A 19,723-nucleotide genomic window follows, 5' to 3' on the forward strand; every position below is an offset into this window, starting at 1 on the left:
AAATTCTTGTTTTCTGGTCTAGAAAAGCAAACAGATAAAATCAAGCAAAGAGACATGGAACATAGATACTAGTAGTAGATACTAATAGTAGATAATACAACTTTGAAAACTAAGATGAAAGTTAACTTTGCACTATACTCTTCCAAACATTAATGTTTATAATCTTCCAGTAAAAATATAGGAATTTTTAAGAAAATGACTTCTTTAATGTGACCTAAAATTAAAATTGCAATGCAATTCTGACACTATTATTCACTAAAATTATCAGGGTAACACTAGCTAGATTTAATCTTTCATGCGTGTTCAGACATGGGGAACTGGAAAAGTAATTAGCTTAATTTTGAAACTATACACAGGTCTTCAATGAGGCGATCTATCAACAGACTAATCTAGTACAATGTTGTTCAACCATGGAAACTTGAGGAGTTATTTAACCTCTTTGACATTCAAATTCCACAACTATTATTATAAAATCTGAAGACTAATTCTACTTTTCATTCTTCATCTCACAATGTTTGTTTGTTCATTTATTCATTTTTATTGTTTTCTTTTTTCCCTGAATCAAATGAGATATTCCATGTAAAAATAGCTTGTAAAATGTAAATCACTGTATGGACATTGTTACATTTGCCCCCTTTTCAAGCTTCCTGGTGCATAAATCCCCAGTCTATGCTTTCTTAGCACGTATTTGAGATACTCAGTGCTCAGTAGTTCCAGAATTTTTCCAGGATTTCAGTGGCTCTAAGAGTTTGACAGGAGATATGACTTAAGAAAGAGAAATTCAGAGGAGTCTGCATTTCATTAATGCTGAAAGAAACCTACTTCAAAGAAATGTCAATTCTCCTTTTTGGCTCTACAATTGAAAGTTATTTCTAGACTTCTTAATTTGTCTATTATTTCCTTTGTTTGAAAAATCTTTAGATTTGTTTAAAGTCAAGGACAACACTCATATGCATGTGTTTTCACATTAGTGCAAGGTAGGACATCACAGACATGAAACAGTAAAATTAAAATTAGAGACAGCACTCTCATCCACTCCATGAAACGGTTTTGTATTCTTTTAATATATATAGAGCAGAGCAATATGGAGATACAACTTGCTATGTAAATCCTCAAATAAGTTTGAATAGAAACAATACTAAAGTGTCCATCCAAGTAAGTGTTGTCTACTGTGTTAGTTCAGGTGGCTATAACAAAATAACATAAACTGGGTCATCTATAAAGAACAGTTATATATTTCTCACAGTTCTGGAGTCTGGGAAGTCCAAGATCAAGGCACTGGCAAATTCACTATTGCCCTCTTTCTGGTTCATAGATGGTCATCTTTTGACTGTGTCCTCACATGGCAGAAGGGCAGAACTCTGATCTCTCCATCCCTTTATATAGAATTAATCCCATTCATGAAGGCTTCACTTTATTGACCTCTAGTCTACTCTCAAAGGCCCTATCTCCTAACACCATCACATTGGGGGTTGGAGTTTCAACATATAAATTTTGGAGGAACATAAATTCAGGCTATAATACCGATAGACATGTGGAGTGATGACAGCCCTAAGCAATCCTGTTGAAACCCCGTCTTCAACAGTCGCCTCAGTAAAACTTAGAGTTATGACATTTTTGTTTGTGCAGATCTTAATCTTCTTAAGAAAGCATTGAGACAAATAACAGTAAGAATGTCAAAGGAAGTTATAATATATATAAAAAAGCATTATCTCAAAAAAGTACGAGATAAATGTAGCAAAGAAATCGAAGACCACAAATTCATTGGCCATAAATTACTTTCTAATTATTTGCTTATTTTTCTTAAAGCAGGCAAGAGGAAACAGTAACACATGGCCACTTATGGGATTATTATCATCAGAAAGGGAAAAAACATTGATTCCTTAGAGGATGTGAACTGTACCTTGCATATCTCTTCTAAAAGCAATATGAACTTAAATCTTCACCTGAGGCTCTGTAAAAAGAGCACAGAGTGATACTTTTTTCTGCAGTGTTCATGCAGATAATGAAATCACAGATTTCAAATGGCTGGACAATTTAACTTCTTTAGACAACAACCAAGTGTTGAACGCTAAAGTAAAGCTCAGTGAGCTTATGTCTATGTGGTTTGGCTCTCAAGGACAGACAAAAGATCACCTAGAAGAGTGGCTGTGTTAAATATCATCTAAAGCATTTAACACAGATAATTTCTCCAATTCAGTATATTTATGGGGACTGACAAATAACATAGAAAAGTGTATTCTCAGATGACAGGCTAGAGCACTGACTCTGAAATGCTGATGGAAGGTGCATTCAGATGCATTAAAATTCAGACAATGAACAGACGTAATTAGAAATTTCTCTAGAGTTGATGGTCGCTTTAATTTAGACCATAGGTGGTTCAAAGTAGTTGCTGAAGATCATGAAGAAGTCAAGCTTTAAGTACATATTTCTTTTTTACATGCAAAATTAATCAGATTTTCATCATCAAATGACCAGTGAAGTCATTTTACTATATGAGTATTTCTTCTTGCTAACTCAAATTTCAAGATACATATTGTTTGTTATATTCTATAATATAATCATTCTCTATACCAGGCTTGTAATTCTTTTTTTTCTTATATAACTAAATGTAAAGTATTAATGTAGCTGTCAGACAAGAAATATTTAAAATATTGTTGTTTTATTAGCTATCATAAAGTATAAGTATCAGTTAAAAACAACTTACATATAATTTATTGAATTGGATTACAGGTCCTGCCTACTCCTTAGACAATGAGGAAATGAAGTACCTTTAATAAATACAGGAATGACATGACCTGAAATTTAAAAGTGCCGCACTGTGGCAGGGTCTATTAAAACATCAGTTGTCCTTCTCCCTAGATTGTATTTCCCAACATCCCTTCCAGTTCAGTGTGGCCATGCAACTGAGTTATTTTCAAGTAGAGGCAAATGAATGTAACCTATGAGACTTTTAGACGCATAAAACAACTCTCCACCCATGGTCTTCTATACTCTTTGCCTCTGCTACATGAAGGTTGATGAAAAGGAAATTCTTGCAGGAGACATGCTGAAGGTGTATTGTCACTGACATTTTGCTATTGAATTAATACATAGAACAGAGCACTTCCTCCAACCTGTACATTCCTTGATCTGGATACTTGATTGAGAATAAGTTTATAGTCTAGAAACATTACACATTGAGGTGTGTATTTGTTAGTAATGTTAGCCTGTTCACGTCATTTAACTTTGTCCTACACAAGAGATCTTGCTTCTATTGAGAAACATACTTCTTTGTATTTCTATATATTTGTGAAAGCTGGTCTCTAACATTGTATTTACACATGGATTAGTTTGATGGTAGCTTGTATTCTCCAAATTCTTTGAATTCATCTCTTATTCCACATCATGATCCCGCCACTCTGGTCTTCTTCCGGTTTCTCGAATACATCATACACATTTCTGCTTTAGAACTCGTGTACGTAATTTTTCTTTCTGCCATATTCCCCTTTCTTTCCTTCCTTCTATGCCTGACTCCTCATCTTTTAGGTATTAGTTCAAAGGCCATCATATCTGAGATCTTCCTTGGCTCACATGAATATAGAACATCTATTGCTTGACTCCCTCTGTTGCGTTATTGTGTTTATCATTATTAGAATGAATGTTGCTGCTGTACTTTTCAGCCATATTTGTATGAGTGTGTACGTGTATTTGTTTCTCTCCCTGCTCCAAATCTAGTCTCTAATATGACAAGAACTATGTCTTTTTTATTCAGCAACTTTTCTTCAGTGTCAAGGATAGATAATTCCAGGTACATATCAGGAGTTTGATAAATATGTTTTCAACTCAATATGAACACTGCTTTTTCAGATAGACCAATAGGTAAATAATTAGATACCTAAAGCCAGTAGGTTCTCAACAGATTTTAGTAATGGCAGCTTATTTTCGAGTATTATTGAATAAAATAATTTATCTACCATAGAGCTGAATTACAAGGTTAGGTGAAGCAAATATTGACTGTGGTTAAAATTCCATAAAAGTTTTATGTGTACCTATTTAACATTTTATAAAAATTGAAATGAATCTATAGTGTTTTACATAAACCATAACCCCTAAGTTAATGAAGAGTTTACTGCTTCTGAAGAAAGTAATTAAGTAAATGTGAATTATTCATTGATTTTGTTACAAAATTCAATAAACTTTTAAATATAGTATTGTTAAATCAAGTTAATGGAAATATAAAAACCATGTTTAACTTATTTAAAAATTAAAGTCATGAGGCTTCGTGTTCAAACCTGATAAATTAAACATGTGCTAATTAGGAAAACATATAGAGCTGCATTCAATATATATTATATATTTTTGCATAAATGGTTTATAGAATGAATGAATGCAGAGTTGTTGAGCATGAAAAAACAAATCTGATTAATTTTTAATTGATGTCTGCATTCACTATATAGTATATTTTAGGTTACATTATTTACAAGACAAATGAATTTTTAATTATAAGCATATATTTAGAAAACCAATTAAGAAGACTGTATGTTAAGAATAAAAAATGTATATATTTGTATGTATATATAGTTTGGTTTTTTGTTTGCTTGTTTCTTGAGACAAGGTCTCACTCTGTTGCCCAGGCTGAAGTGCAGTGGCCCGATCACGGCTCACTGTAGCCTCAACTCCTGGGCTCAAGTGATCCTCCTACCTGAGCCTCCAAAGTAGCTAGAACCACAGGAGTGCACATGTTTCTGTATATTTGTATATTTTGTTGAGACGAGGTTTTGCAATGTTGCCCAGGTTGGTCTTGAATTCCTGTGGCTCAAGTGATCCACTTGCCTTAGCCAGTCAAAGTGTTAGGATTACAGATGTGAGCCACTACTTCCAGCCAAAATATTTTTAAAAGATCAGAAAATGATCATATAATATGTTTTAAAAAGTAAAGTAATAATTAAATGTTGTCATTTGAGATAGTTTTTTTTTTTTTTCAACAATACAGGAAATCAAGACACACACTACAATACCATGGTTTATATGGGAGGATGATTTACCATCTCCCATCTTTAAGTCTACCTATGTATGTATACATTTCCTATTTATACATTTAAAAAATCAATTTCATATTTATATCTTCTCAAATTGAAATCAGTACTAGAAAAAAATGTAAGTAAAAAAGCAGGTCTCTAACACCAAGGAAATTATAGGTAATTTAATGAAACTAATGGATAAACAGATGAATCACAGATAAGCATGCATGATTAATAAAATAACATGGTATTTACATGTTATTGATAATATGAATAATGTAGATCAATAAATTTGTTCCCTTTGGATAAATGAAAAAAACATACATAGAAAAATTGGTATGATCTTGTCAATAAAAATGTAGTATAAGTCTATGAGAAAGAAAACTTCATCAGAGATATTTCTCCCTTTTAAAAGGAACAACACTTCAATTAAGAAAAGCTATTATGAAGCACATTTTTTGAACTTAGAAGTATTTTCTTTATTCAGGTAAATTATTTAACTTTCTTCTATGAGTTGAAAGGGGAATTTATTACTGAACAGAAAACCTTATTTCACTAATCAGTTTAAGAAATTTTCTTTATGAGATTAAACTTTTAAGCTCTTTATCAGAAAAGATATATTTTTCTATTTCTATTGCTGTTATTAGTTTCCATTCAATAGAAATAAATATGAACTCTGGTTGACTAGTTTTATTACAGAGATTGACTTGTCTAAATGGTAAAAATTTATATTTTTATGAGTGTCAAGCTCATAAAATGAATTTTAATAATTTGTGAACACCAAAAACCTTAAAAATATAGTAAACAGTGACAGTTTATAAATATAAACACTGTTACTCATTTCACATACGAGAGGACTTGAAATAATTTTTTTCTACATGTTAATACTTTAAATTGAATTCATTTCCCACAGACATTATAAAAACCCCAAAATGATTTATGGCATTTAAAACAGCAGCCCCTCTCTTCTATTCCTTCTGCATTGTTAAAAGTAAAAGGTCTTAGGAGACTGAGGCAGGAGAATCATTTGAACCCCAAAGGTTGAACCTAGAAAATGATGTAGCTCAAGTGATCCAACCTTGAATGATGAGTCTATTGTTTTAAATGAATTTGACTTGCATTCATTCCTTCTTGTGAATAAAATGCACAGTACCAGTATGTCTCAGAATTGTGCCTCATATTATTTATGTATGTATGTATGTATGTATGTATGTATGTATGTATGTATATATGTATTTATTTATTTATTGAGACAGAGCCTCACTCTGTTGCCCTGGCTAGAGTGCAGTGGCGCCATATTGGCTCACTGCAACTTCTGCCTCCTGGGTTCAAGCGATTCTCCTGCTTCAGCCTCACGAGTAGCAGGGATTACTGGTGCATGCCATCACAACCGGCTAGTTTTTATATTTTTAGTAGAGAGGGGGGTTTCAGCATGTTGGCCAGGCTTGTCTGGAACTCCTGACCTCGGGTGATCCACTCGCTTTGGGCTCCCAAAGTGCTGGGTTTATAGGTGTGAGCTACCGCACACGTCCTCATATCTTATTATTGACTCTATATTTGCCAGCCTTCCTACATGTGCTTTGTTGGCTCACTACATGGCTTTAATATCATCTTAATGTATACTAAGTACCATCACTCTACAGCCAAAGATAGCATACCTATCTATATGTTCCCAAAGTCTTGCAGGTAGGAACTGTACACCTTACTCAGCAAAGGCTGTAATATGCCCCAGAAACTACTGAGCCATAGACTCTTTATATTTTCTGCTAGTCTCAGAATTGCATTCATATACTGTGTGTTGCACAATGCCCATTGTAATGTGGTATTAACCCTTTGAGACAGCTCGTTGCTTTATGTGTAACTTCCCATCACACATATGTATCTGAAAACTGACTAGAGAGTATGAACCCCATTGGACAATGCATTTATATACCACACTAAATATTTATTTTCAGAAGTGCTTGAGGATATTTTCCTTCAGCTCAAACTTGTGTGAAATTTGCATATCCTCAAAACTAACCTGTCCCAACTGTAAATGACAAAGCTAAATCCTTGTCAAGCCAAAAGAAGGGTGATAGGATTTGGGATAAAATCAAAATTAACACATTAATAATAAATAGGTTATTTCTAAAGCATGATTCATAAGATGTTTTATGTTTCTAAACATAACAAAAATTTACTTCTGTTCTTCAGTTGTTCTTTTACAATACACATGAAATTTTAAAGTGGAATCATTAAAAATAAGTAAACAAAACACTCTTTGTAAGATGCAATTAGTAAAATATAAAAAAATAATTAATTAGGACAATGACATATAACAGCAAGACTTACAAAGATGGCAAAAGTTATCTTTGATAGACAAGGTAATTTTTATATGATACGCACATCACTGGCTGTTGAGAAACAGATGTAAAGTACATGTATAGAAACACAATTTATTTTCTTTTTATGAATCTTATAGCTATATACCTTGTCAATTTTTCTTAATAATGAACCTGCAAATTTGGGCGAGGGGGTGCTCTATGACAATCCATCATGATATCTTTGGAAACAGTGTGTTTTTATTACTTTTTTCAATCTTTTTCTAGAAGATTTTTTCAATCTTCTAGAATTAATTTATTTTGAAAGTTTTAGTGTGCTTGTTAGAATTACCAAGACCATGTGAAAGATAAGCTTTGATTGCAGAGATCCTTGCATTATTCCTAATTTTAAAAGAATTTTCCCAACATTTCCTTATTGATTGATGTTATGCAGTAAGATATTTGCAGGTAATCCTTATCAAGACAAAGAAATTCTCTTTGTTTTTTAGTTTTTAAAGATGGCTTTTATACTATGAAGACATGTCAGGCTTGAAGAATACTTATTCTGAATCCATCTATCCTGTATTCTCTTTATTATCTTCACTCCGTTAATGTACTGAATAGTTTTTTTTTTTATAGATTTTGTTTGTTCACCTCTCGTTGCCAATTCCCAGGATATATCAACTTTTCATGTTGAATTACCATTTAATATACTGCTAGAGTTGGACATTAATAGTTTATGAAAAATATTGGGAGCTTTGTTGATGAAGAAATTCACTATACCTATCTGATAATATTCCCATCATCTTTTGGTATGTAGGTGACATGGCTTCACTGAATGAGATAGAAAATATTCCTTTATAAATTACTTTAAAATATTTGGATACCATTAGAATGATATACTCTAGGAAAGCCTTATAGACCTTTTTTTTTTTTTTTTTTTGAGACGGAGTCTCGCTCTGTCACCCAGGCTGGAGTGCAGTGGCCGGATCTCAGCTCACTGCAAGCTCCGCCTCCCGGGTTCACGCCATTCTCCTGCCTCAGCCTCCCGAGTAGCTGGGACTACAGGCGCCCGCCGCCACGCCCGGCTAAGTTTTTGTATTTTTAGTAGAGACGGGGTTTCACCGTGTTAGCCAGTATGGTCTCGATCTCCTGACCTCGTGATCCGCCCGTCTCGGCCTCCCAAAGTGCTGGGATTACAGGCTTGAGCCACCGCGCCCGGCCTAGACCTTTATATTGTCAATCACTGGGTCTGGTGTTTTTCTTGTAGTTTGATAAGAAATATTTTAATTACTTCAATTTTATAGGGGTATTCAGATTTTTGTGATTCAGATGCAGGTTATATTTTTTCTAAGAATTCTGGTATTCCAGCAAAATCTTCAAGTTATTACTATAATAAAGTACTCTCATTTTTAATGCAGTTATTTTTGCTTTAGCATTACTAATATTATTTTTACATGTGTCTGTTTTTTTTTTTTTTTTTTTTTCTTGATCAATCTGGCCAGAGATTTTTCTCTCTTATCTTTTTTCAAAGAACAAACTTTGTACTCATTGTTTTCCCCATGTTATGCTATTTTTTCCATTTTCACTATTGTCTAATATTATCTGTACTATCTCTTTTACACATTGTCTTTCTGGGCTGAATATTTTCAATGTCTTTAGGTTTATCATTCAGTATAATAATTATTTATTTAAAAATAAAATATCAAAGTATAATAAATGTATTTTTTCTAGAAATTTAGTTCTTAATTAATATTTGTCTTTTTATACCTAATAGTCCTTGTCAATTGGTGAATTGTGTGATAGTATTCTGTATTTTGTTTAAATTACATACAGAGTTGTATATGCTGTATCTGTAGCTAGAGCTCCTGGGGAGTCTCAATATTATTTTCATTATTTTTTTCTATTTTATTCTTATTTATTTATTTATTTATTTAATCTTTTACTTTAAGTTGAGGGTACGAGTGGAGGTTTGTTACGTAGGAAAATTTGTCTCATATGATTTTGTTGTACAGATTATTTAATCATCCAGTTATCAAGCCTAGTACCCATTAGTTATTTTTCCTGATCCTCTCCATCCTCCCACCTCCACCCTCGGAAACGCCCCAGTGCATGTTGTTCCCCCAGTGTGTCCATGTGTTCTCATCATTTAGCTCTGACAAGAGAATGTGGCAATTCCTCAAACACCTAAAGACAGAAATAGCATTCAACCCAGCAATCCCATTACTGGGTATATACCCAGTAGAACATAAATTATTTTGTTTTAAAACATATGCACCTGCATGTTCATTACAGCACCATTTATAATACCAAAGGCAGTGAATCAACCTAACTATCCATCAATAGTATTTTCATTAATTCTAAATCACAGGGATTTTGCTTTCTCATGTGTTTTGTCATATCAACTAGCCTGTATTAGTAAGTCTATACATTTATTCTTTTAAACCATAAACAAGTCATATTATGCACATGTTACAGTCTGTCAAGATCATCTTCAACTATGAGTTTCTCTTGCAGAGTACTAAAGTTTTTGACATCTGGATTTTGATAAAAATGAACAGCAAGAGTAAGGGCTAAGGCATTTGAAGAATAACATCAGTTCCTTCATCTTATTTTGTTGTTTATGGTAACTCATGAAATTTGCTCTTCATAAATTACCTCAGACTTTTCAGAGTTGATAGCAAAGCACTATTCCTCTAAGAAAGGCCAATAGGGCTCCTATATGTGAGTGTGTGAGGAGACTTAAATATAAGAGTGTTAATAAATGTCCAGAGTTATTATTTGAAAACCATAGGAATTATTAAATATCTATGTGATTTTCTACAATCACATATTAGAAAGAAGGCTAATAATTCACCTATTAATTTTATAACTTTTATCAGTTTTATTTTTAGAAGAAAATAAATATTTATTTATATGCATCACATTTATTCTGCTATTTCATCTCTACTTGGCAATATTTGGTATTTATTTATTTATTACTTATGAGGGTGACAGTCATGTCCCAGTGGAGATACACAGTGAAATAAAACATTATCCTCTGAGGCTCTCCTGGTGTGAAATTCTGACCTCAAACTATCTATTCAAATAGACAACTGCTACAACTGGAATGACTAGATACATTCACAAGAGAATAAATCTTGTTTCAGGTCAAAGAACAGAAAAAATATTTAAAGAAAAGAACTAACCTTCATTATATAGGTGCAAACAGGTGATATTTGTTGAGTGTGTTTGTGTGTGTGTGTGTGTGTGTGTGTGTGTAACTTCAGGATGAATAAGGCAGATGAAATATTTAAATGTAGACGTGTTGAAAGCTGATATAATTTATTCCAGTGAAATAACAGATTGTTAACATAATGCAATTATTTCTTTCAGTAAAATATTTATTAAAATATATCATCTTCTAATATGATTAGTGTATTTCCCCAAGGTTAACTCTGTATTGGAACATTTCAAAATATAACTTTGACTAATTTAATTGGAGCAGAAGAATAGTGCGTGCACCTACATTAAATTGACATTAAATGGAAATAGCAAGAGCAATGCCTAATAGTATGTGCCTCTAATCCACTGAAGGCCTGACCCTAATGGCCAAAAGCACTTCAATTAAGTTTCATTGCTCTTCATTACATTTTCTCAATATATGTGTCTGATGTGATTGTGTCTGCTCTCGCAAGACACAGGAACTTTTGATAAGGGCCAGGGGTAACTTTGTTTTTTATGTAATTTAATTCTAATGGGAAATGTGTCTACGGTTTTTAGAGTTCCACTATTCAGTGGTATTTTATCTTTCTCGTTGGGTTATTACTGCTTTCTAATCTTGCTTAGAATATGTAATTAATTTAATTGTTTTTTTTCTCTCTATGCTCTATGTCCTTCTATAATACAGGATTGCACAGATTGCCTTTTTGTGACAAAAACAGAGGAAGAAAAATGGCAGCAACCAAGATTATTATTATACTTAAATGGTTTATCACACTTTATGAAGATCTTTATGTAAAAATATTAAGCAGTCCATTTAACAGAGAAGTATGTTTGTTTCACATGTATCAGAAAATGTGAGTCTTAATTTAAATGGATCCTGACGTCAAATGCTATTGATGAGAAGTTATTATTCTATATGTTATATTTTATATCAGTGTAATGTGATAGGAAGTTTTAAAAGACCTTATGTGTTTCTGCCAGATAGTGATACAGTGATAAAATATCAGCAGTTAAAAAAAAAACAAACAAACAGAATGAATGGTTCATATGAATGATGACACTAAAAAGAAAAAAGAAAATCAGACCCTCAGAACGAAGGTATATCTTGATAAGCAAAGCTGTTAGATGTTATGTGGCAATATCAGATGTCAGGAGACAGAAAGAAAATATTGGTTGCTTCCAAGGGATCTAATATAATGAACATAGTTGATCATGGTCCCTCGGTTATAGAATCAAGTTGATAAGACTCTACTAGTGAGTGGAAGTTAGGGGGATCAAGATTTGTTAAGAAAATCTTATGTATTGTTTAGCAAACTATATGTAGAAGAAACTATCAGAGACATAGAGAATTACACAATATTTATAGGTAGACATAAATCTGAATAAAACTTCATGTAATTGTTGTTATATATACTACTTAGGTTTTCACCAACTAATTTCTTTTAATATTTTACAAAATTATGTATTTTTAATTCATTTATATTGATATACATAGTTCTAGTTTAGTCACAACATTTCAGAGTGCATACATATGAAGTAAAACATAAAGAATGTAAAGGGGTAATAAATATAAATTCAGAATTATAAATATCTCTGTGTGGAAGAAGAATACAATCAGTAAAAGTTTGTAGGAATGATTCAACTCTGTTTTAAGTTTTATTTGTTAATAGTGGAGACAGAGAATATTTTAGATTCTTTATTCATTTTATATTCCTGAAATAGCTCAAAATAAATTTAAGCTTTCTCCAAAATGTCTATCAATGTAATTTATAAATTAATGGCAATGCTATACATCATAGTCCATAAAGATAAGAATATATCATGAACATTATAAGGTAGAATTTGAGAAGGAACTGATAGTAGAAGTGAGTATTGAGTATTATTTTTTCCTTCTATCATGATCAGAGCCCAAATCTCTTTCCACAACAAAATGATCTTCAACTAAAATTTCACATTAATGGATCTTAAATAAGCATTAGTGTAGTATATAGACTTAATTCTTACACCAAAGCTTATTTCACAGTCTCTTATGGTTTTTTCAAGTGCACATATGTTTATTTGTGTAGTCCTTGCAAATCCAAGTGTTTAATGACTATATGTAGATAAGTGTGTGCATGTAAACATACATACTTACACATTAAGTTCTATGTGTGTTTAATTTATATCTCCTTCTAAAATATCCATCATTACCTATTGTTTTAACACAATTATCTTCAGTAAATAGAAACACACAGAATAGAATGTCTTTATGTTTTGTTGTCCCTGTGAAGACAATAGCATATGAGGTGGCTTTAATATTAGAATATAATACATTTTTTTTTTACTTAGTTGGCAGATTGTAAAGACAATTTATTGTATGGTGGAAACAGCATTTAATCTTAATGAAATCAACGTGGAATTTCTTCTTCCATTATCCATGGCAGTTTGGAAAATTGTATTCAATTTTCTGTTTTTTATATTTTGAAGCTATGCAAGAAACACTTGAAACTATAATTTTGAAATTCCTTCATGGTGTGAAAATTTTATGGTCATTTATCACTAAAGATGATGGGAAATAAAAAGCATAGAGCTAATAGGAGGTATAAAGATATACTTAGAATGTAGAATTAAGGTAACATTTTTAATCATCTCTGCTATTCCTACTTATATCATTATTGAATTGAAATTCATGCACTTTATATGCAAAGCAACATTTTTTTTTGTTAAAATCAAATAAATATACTGTCAAACTCCAACCTCCCAATTTAACATTTGCATGTTTTCTTGATTTTAAATTGTATGATTGAAGGAAACAGAAATGCTTTTATTTTGAAATTTGAGAAACACCATTTAAATAAATTTTACATCTGCCAATTTGCAGTTATATAATCAGAGTTAATTAAGTCAATTAAGAGGTACACTATAAATAAGAGGTGCCTTTATTAAAACCTAGCCTAAATGGAAGAAACAGTTATATATTAGTGTGAAAACCATAGAGAAAATAAATCCATCAGTCCAGGAACTACCTAAGTTAAACCTACTATATTATCAAAAATTTATTCTGCTCTCTTCATAACATTACAGGTGTATGTGGGTACAATTTCTGAATGTTTAGTATTTTCAAAGTTTCTGGAAAAAAAAATGCACTTAATTGAAATCAGTAAGGAATTTACCATCTGTTTACAGAGCAGCCATATCAAAGCAAAGTGTTGCTCTGTGGTATATGTCCAAATCCCTAAATGAAATGCACAAGTCACACATGCTTGCAAACGTGGTTTAAAATAAGAATCCGGCCGGGTGCAGTGGCTCATGCCTGTAATCCCAGCACTTTGGGAGGCTGAGGTGGGTGGATCATCTGAGGTCAGGAGTTCGAGATCAACCTGGCCAACATAATGTAACCCCGTCTCTATGAAAAAAAAAAAAAAAATTGCCAGGCGTGGTGGTGGGTGCCTGTAATCCCAGCTACCTGGTAGGCTGAGGCAGGAGAATTGCTTGAATCCTGGAAGTGGAGGTTGCGATGAGCCAAGATCGCGCCATTGCACTCCAGGCTGGGCAACAAAAGTGAAACTCCATCTCAGAAGAAACAAAAACAGAGCAAAACAAAACAAAACAAGAAGCCAATTAGTGTGCTCAACATCTCCAAACCTGGTCTGGATGCACATTACTTATAAATAAAGAAGCTGTGGTTTCAAAGACTTAAAAGTGATAATTAAGGGTAATAGCACATGCTTTTGTTAATAATAAGCATGTTAGATAACCACTGACAACTTTTAAGGATCAAAACTCTTCAACGCATTAACTAGAGGTTGGATTTACAATATTTTTCCCTAATTTTAATACTTTATTAAAGTTACTCAGTCTCTTATTTATCTCTATCTAGAGTTATTGAAATGATTAAACTTACTTAAAGCACTGAGTTAATTGTATAAGCAAATATTGTAATCTCAATAAATGATTTCTATCATTTTGTATAATTCTTATTATTATATCATATGATATATTCTGGTTTACGTCATTCATATCATTTAGCAAAAGTAATCAACTATTAAAATTCAGTGAAACTGAAATCTGTGTCAGGCACTCAGCTAAACTCATTTAAACCTTGAAAACGACCTGATGAAATACGCATTATTATTTTTCCCATCTCAAAGGAGAAGAAATTAAATTTTAGAGATTGTGAATAAATTTTTCAGGGCCCTGCAGTTAGTAAGCATTGAACCTGCAGTTAAATCCTGAATCTGACAGATCTTAAGTCTTGTTCTCAGAAGGGTTAAATATATTGCCACATAGGTAGAAAATCACTTCAGAAAGTAAGTCATTGGAAAGATCAGTGTTAAACTAATTATTATTTTTTTAGAGGAGCCCTCCCTTATCCAAAAGGGATAAGTTTTGTGACCCCCCAGTGGATACCTTAAACCACAGATAGTACTGAACCTAATTGTTGTCAACAGGAGTGTGTTTATTTTCATGTCTTCCACTCCTTCCATGCCTTTTCCTTCTTAACTAGGAATTTATTATACACTTTGGCCATAACTTTTGCAGTTTGAGGTGAATCAGCAAAACTAACAAAAATTTATTTCTTCTTCTTCACAGTTTCACAAATATGTTCTTACCATATATCATAGCAACCTCAGGATATGACCCATTTTACTTAATGGAAATCTTTTTTTTTTTTTTTTTTTTTTTTTTTTGAGACGGAGTCTCACTGTGTCTCCCAGGCTGGAGTGCAGTGGCGCGATCTCGGCTCACTGCAAGCTCCGCCCCCCGGGTTCACGCCATTCTCCCGCCTCAGCCTCCCAAGTAGCTGGGACTACAGGCGCCCGCTACCGCGCCCGGCTAGTTTTTTGTATTTTTAGTAGAGACGGGGTTTCCCCATGTTAGCCAGGATAGTCTCGATCTCCTGACCTTGTGATCCACCCGCCTCGGCCTCCCAAAGTGCTGGGATTACAGGCTTGAGCCACCGCGCCCGGCTGGAAATCTTTTATGACTTGTCTTTGGTATATCTGAATTGTCAGCACCACTATGCATACACGTTTAGGATATTATTAAGTAAAATAAGAGTTAATTGAACATAAACACTGTGATACCATGTCAGTTGATCTAATAACTGAGTGACTAACATGTAGGTAGCAAATACACTGAGATTATGATAGAGAAAGGGAGGACTGACATTCCTGGAGGGATGAGTGAGATGGTGTGAGATTTCATAACACTACTTAGAATGGAGTGCAATATAAAATTTATGAATTGTTTATTTCTGGAACTTTCCATTTAATGTTTTTGGACTGCTGTTGACCACAGGTAACTGAGGAAATAGAAAGCAAGTGTGTCTAGGTTTTAAAATTTCTATTGGGTGGCATCTTCACTAAATGAGAGCTTAAAACTCTTGTCCACCTCTCTACCCCTTCCAATTTTCTCAGCTGTTGAGTTTACAACCATACAAGTGAATCTCCTCAAGAGTCCAAAGCTAGTGTTAAACCCTTATGAGCTCAAAACTCAGCTTTCACTTATCCTTTGGAATTTTCTATCTTTCTCTAGAATCCTTAGCTCTGCATACCACTGCAAATTCAACTTAGCTTTCCACTTCTGAGGTTCCTTAAAATAACAGAGAATTATGCTTATCCAGTGTTTACTTCTCCATATTAGACAAGAATCAAATTGACCTTCAAGTGTGATGGAATGAGCACAGTTATCACTGAGAGGTTTTAGTGTAAATATATACCTGGATCAAATTTTAATATAGTGCATCCAACTGAAATGAATAGAAATTAAATATTTTATTAAAATATATCAACATTCTATTACACATTCCCTTCCTCAATACTGTACTAAACATTTCAGATTGTTAAAGATCAAAGTCAATTATATCATTAGGTATTACATTTCCCTGGAATAAAAATACTTTTTAACATCCAAGCATTTGAAAGAAATAAATTAATGCCATTCTGTTTGACATTATGCTTATGTTTTCAATTTATACTTGGAAGTTTGAAAACAGAGAAATAAATTGTGTGGCTGCTTCACATTAGTGTGAAAACTCCTCTGACACTGTAAAAATAACAACAGCATTAAGTTACTTAAATAATTTGTGGTGCTTGAAGAAAGCTCATTAGCACCTTGTAAATTTTCACATAGCCTGTGTTATAACTTCATTTCCAGAGGAGTTATCATAGCACAAAAACAAATCTCATGTGCAATTAATAACTGAAAGATTCATGAATGATTTTGAATAGAAGACTCTACATAATAAAGAATAAATTTTCAACTTAGTGTGTAGGGCTGAAACATTAATAAGAGTCATGCTAGTAGAAATTTTTCTTTTGTTTTTACCTACCCACCCACTTAGAAGATTAGTTCTATATCACAGATTCTACACTTTAGTAGATCATTCATTTTGTTGGAAAGTAATGTCAGGTAATTTTACAGTTTGAGATAATTTTTTTTTTCAAAAGTTCAATGCACTATTTTCCTGAAAATATGTTCTTTATTAGTTTATTCTTCAACATAAACAATAAAAAAATACATTAGAATTCAATATGTGCCATCACATAGTATTCTGCTCTAAAACTCAACAGATAAACAAACCTTCAGGGACAAGGGGGATCTTCATTTTCACTCATGTAATTGAGGCTTAGCTAACTTCTGCCGCGGAGATCAGGATCCACAGTTGCCACCAAGCGATGATGTGTGTCCAGTTATAAAGAAGACCCTTAGGGATTACTAAAGAGAAAATAGAATTTATTCCTACTACAATTACCACTTTTCCACAATAGTAGCTCTCCAGCTCTTATCCCCAAACTTTATGCAACAATGACTGGGGAGAGAGAAAGTGTTGAGAGTTGAGAGTTGAGAGTCACTGAGATAGTCTTTGTAAGATTTTTTGGAAACATACTGTAAAGACTACTCACAGGCAGACAGGTGAGGGGCCCTCAGAAGAGTAATTCATGGAAAATAGAGGTATTGGGATATCAGCCCCTTGCTGAAAGCGAGCTGAACTGTAGAATCTGCAGGATTACCCTCCCACCACTTTCTCTGCTGAGACTTGCCTGGTGAGAGTAATCTTCAAGGAACATGTCCTGTTTATGGAGATGGAGTGCATATGAGGAAAAAAGACCACTGATCTGTAATACATTTTAGTTCTAAAAGCACTCTGTAATAAAATAAGCTCTGTGGCGTATACAAGAAAATATCAACTTGACCTCTGATTAAAATTTTGTAAATAGAACTTAAAAATTATTAATCATGATTAAAAATTGAAGAAAAGTTAAGTAAAACACATATATATTATGACTAATATATGCATTTTACATATGTAAATATGTATATATAATTAATATAATAAAATGTATTGAGTATATTATATATGTAAATAAATAAAGATATAAGTAATACACATATGTGATTTCAAAGGCAAGCCATGCAGTTGAAGAAGATATTTGGAACACACAAAAGCTGTAGAAGTTTGTTCTCAAAATATATTTTAAAAACATGCAATTGAATTTTTTAAGAGTTCAATAGGAATAAATGAACACATTTTTAAGAGAATTATATTTGCATAAACTGTTCCAGTTTTCACCAAAAGAGACAAAGAGAGTAAAAACAAAGTCACTTTCTGAGTGGGCTGTAGGTTATATTCAGCTGAGGTATTTTCAATAAAGAATTCATAAATCGAGAGGGCAGAGAAAAGAATCATGGAGAATCAGTCCATGGTAAGTGTATGACTGAGTCTCAAACAAGAAAATTTTCAACTGGCTTGTCATAATTTCAAAAATATTGAGAAACAGTGATTTCTGTGTTCTTCCCAACAGACACCCTTCTTTGGAAAGGAATGTGTGTAGCAGTACCCTAGAACCGCCTCACTGTGTTAGCTGTGTGCATGTAAATAGGAAACAGATAAGTTGTTTCTTTAACTCACAGATCTTCAGAATGAGAGAAACTTCTTGAGAAGTTGCTCAAAAAACTTAATTTGGATAATAAGTTATTATAATTTTAATAAGATGAGACATTTCATGGCCTGGGAGGAGGGCAAGTGTATTTTGCATGTGGGGGTAGCGGGAATCATTGGTGGCCAGAGGACATACTGTGCTAGCTGGCTACTGAGACAGCCCCAAGTGATTTCTGTTTCCAGGTATTCAGCGAGCTTGTGAAGTTCCCACCATAATTATTAGGGCTGACTTGTGTGGCCACAAGGATATTGCAGAAATAACAGAAAGTGATGACTTCTCATATTATTCTGAAAATCTTGAATTATTTTTATAATACAATAGAATGAGGGTATATGAAGGGAAGATTTTAATAATTCTTTGGCTATAACAGTACTGTGAAATTTTACTTTTCTCACTGTCATGATACATACTCAACACAAAAGGGAGTGTTCTGAAAGCAGTCACTTGAAAGCTCAATACTTATACATTGAGGCTTGTAGGATAAAATACATTGGTGTCTAAGTCACAGATAATAATCAAAATCATAAGATATTAACAAAATAGGGTTGTAGTTTAGGAGGTACCTACCTTTTCATTCAGAGCAAAGATGGGAAGCTTTTCCCATGTAACAGATGTAGGTGATAACACACAAAAATATTCATTGTAGTATATATTAGAACCTCTCCAATAAAGCCTTCTCAATGTGAACAAATCATAATAGATAGAAGCTGAGGTATGTCTGAATTCTACAGGCTGATGAGTTAATGAGTGACCAGCAAAAATAGAGATGCATTTATCTCCATCAATAAACAGTAGATCAATAATGCCAGCAATGTGGAATAGCTTGTGCAGCAGAAACATGTCTATGAGAGACAAACTGAAATACTCCCTAAGTCCAGCAAATACTGATACTAGAGCTGTGCCACCAGTTTGTGGCAGTATCAGCCAGGAAGGAATTAATTGGCTCAGTTCCTATTCTTCTTCCTGTAGGCCAACCAAGGAATGGTCAGAAGCTTTGATTAAATAGCTGCAGTAAGTAAGAACAAGAAAGAAGCCAACTAATTAACCTTCTCTGGAGGCAGACTTCCTCCCTATAATATGCATGATTTGGGTGAGAAACAGAGACTACATTTTAAATCAAATTTAGAATTCTTAACATTTTAACTCTGTAATCATTTTTCAACATAGCCATAGTTTGTGCATTCTCTACATGAACTCAAACATTGTGCTTGGAGATTCATTGGAAATCTGATATTTCAAACATAGAGGTTTCCTTACTTCATGGCCATCTCCCATTTCTTCTCCCAGAGTT

At 33.1% G+C, this 19,723-nt stretch overlaps 1 long non-coding RNA gene across 4 annotated transcripts in view; it reads right to left on the reverse strand.

Annotated features, from left to right (window-relative positions):
• The window catches only part of LOC103884638, a 35,580-nt gene extending 16,345 nt beyond the window's left edge, over window positions 1-19,235 (reverse strand). For 2 of the 4 annotated variants that reach the window (XR_001902651.3, XR_002522218.2), the window contains exons 1-3: window positions 19,000-19,235; window positions 17,072-17,206; window positions 12,642-12,769 (exon numbers count right to left, since the gene is read on the reverse strand). This is a non-coding gene — a long non-coding RNA (uncharacterized LOC103884638). The remainder of the gene's footprint in view (window positions 1-12,641; window positions 12,770-17,071; window positions 17,207-18,999) is intronic. The other 2 variants (XR_001902653.3, XR_002522219.2) reach the window with 2 other exon arrangements.
• Between the last annotated feature and the right edge of the window lie 488 nt (window positions 19,236-19,723).

Source organism: Papio anubis, chromosome 3 (assembly GCF_008728515.1).
Source record: "Papio anubis isolate 15944 chromosome 3, Panubis1.0, whole genome shotgun sequence".
NCBI classification, from domain to species: domain Eukaryota; kingdom Metazoa; phylum Chordata; class Mammalia; order Primates; family Cercopithecidae; genus Papio; species Papio anubis.